This window comes from Myotis brandtii, unplaced genomic scaffold (genome assembly GCF_000412655.1).
Source record: "Myotis brandtii unplaced genomic scaffold, ASM41265v1 scaffold276, whole genome shotgun sequence".
NCBI classification, from domain to species: Eukaryota; Metazoa; Chordata; class Mammalia; order Chiroptera; family Vespertilionidae; genus Myotis; species Myotis brandtii.
The window spans coordinates 1,253,707-1,255,729 of NW_005360509.1; positions in this window are offsets into that span (position 1 = coordinate 1,253,707).

Sequence of the window (2,023 nt, forward strand, 5' to 3'; positions counted from 1 at the left end):
TATTTTCAGTCTTTTTCCCCTTTGGTTTCCTTTGTGTAGTTTCTAATACCCTGTCCTCCTCAAGTTCAATAATCTTTTTTTCTGTGGTGCCAAATTTGTCAGTAACTTCATTCAGTGCAATTTTCATCTCAGATATTTTAATTTTCAGCTCTAGAAATTTGATTTTTGTTGTTATCTCTCTTTTGTTTTCTTTTTTTAAAAATATATTTTATTGATTTTTGACAGAGAGGAAGGGAGAGGGATAGAGTTAGAAACATCGATGAGAGAGAAACATTGATCAGCTGCCTCCTGCACAGCCCCTACTGGGGATGTGCCCGCAACCAAGGTACATGCCCTTGACTGGAATCGAACCTGGGACCCTTCAGTCCGCAGGCCGACGCTCTATCCACTGAGCCAAACTGGTCAGGGCTCTCTTTTGTTTTCTTATATGCTCATGCTTTCCTCTACCTTCTGGAACATATGGAGAATATTTAAAATAGTTGTTTTAAACACCCTTGTTTGCTAATTCTATCATCTGTGTCATTTCTAGGTTTTCCTTTATATTTCTGTTTGCTAAAAGTCATATTTCCTGCTTCTTGGTATGCCTGGTAGCTTTTTTCTTTTTAAAATCAGATTGTAAATTTTACCTTGTTGGATGCTTGACTTTTGTATTTCTTAATCAGTTTTGGGCTTTGTTCTGGGATGCAGGTGATTTAGTTGAAAACAGTTTGATGCTCTAGGCCTGATTTAAAGCTTTGTTAAGTGGGTCCAGAGCATCCTTATTCTAAGGCTAATCTGGCTCCTTTAGGAGGCAACTCCCGTGGATTCTCCTAGATGCCCCAAGCAGTAGGAGGTCTTTCCACTCTGGCTGCTCTGAATACAAATACCCTTAGCACTCTGTGAGATCTGAGAGCTGTTCTGCTTGCTTCTTTTGGGTGGTTTTCCCCTATCTTCCATTGTTTCCTCACTCACACGTGTGGATCAATACTCAGCTAAGCACCCGAGGGGATCCTTCTGCAGATGTCCAGAACTTGCTCCCTGTGCAGCTCTCTCCTTTGTTACTCTACCCTGTGAATTCCAAATGTCTTGGCTTCCATCAATTTTGACCTCAGAGGGATAGCCATGCTCTGTTTAGGTTCTACATCTGCTCTGCCATGGGAAACTCTCTCCAGGTGGTAAACTAGGGCAATCATGGGGCTCCTGGATATTTCATACTGTGGGTTATAATCCAACTAGTGTCCTGGTGCACAGATTTGTGCACATTGAAAGTAAATTAATTAGAAGAAATATTTTAATATCACTATTCATGTTTTGCTAATGAAAAGAAAATAGGATTCTACCAAGTCTCCTATCTACCTACTCCAGGACTTCTGTGAGGATCAAATGAGATGAGGCATGGGAAAATGCTTCACAATAAACTAGATGTGAGAATGCCCGGCAGCAGTGATAAACTCCCATGCTGTTAGGACGCAGCCCAGACCCCTTTGGAATTTCTTTGTCCCCCTTACTCCCTCCTACATGAGAGATTTACAGTTTGGCCATTTGGCCTGGGGTCTTGGCCAACAGGTCAAGCTGTCCTAGCAGACAGGATGTCTTGTTAGAAGGTAATAAATGTTCCAGGAAGCCTCTGGCAGATGCATGTAACCAAAGAGTTAAGCGATAAGAAGATAAGAAGACTTTGATCTCTTTGTTCTCAGTACACCCCACCCCTGTTTCAAATGGTGCATAAAAGACTGTAACTAGAGCACTAGAGCTTTGCTCCCCGTGCGCACTTTCTGCCGCGGAGGCAGCCCAGGTTCGAATCTGCTAATAAAGAAACTCCCTCTCCAAATTGGCAAGGGGAGAGGATCTGTTTCACCAAATTCTTGGCTTGTCGTGGTTTCTGTTCTCGCGGGCAGCTTCTCCTTATAACATGTTGGACTGGATTTCAGCATGTTCTCCTCTCCTACAGCTCTCACCACCCGTTGTGCCGACGTGGCGTTGCTCTGCAAAGCCTGTAAGGACTTAAGCAAATTTTGGGTAGACAGCCAGGCAAGATCTTCCT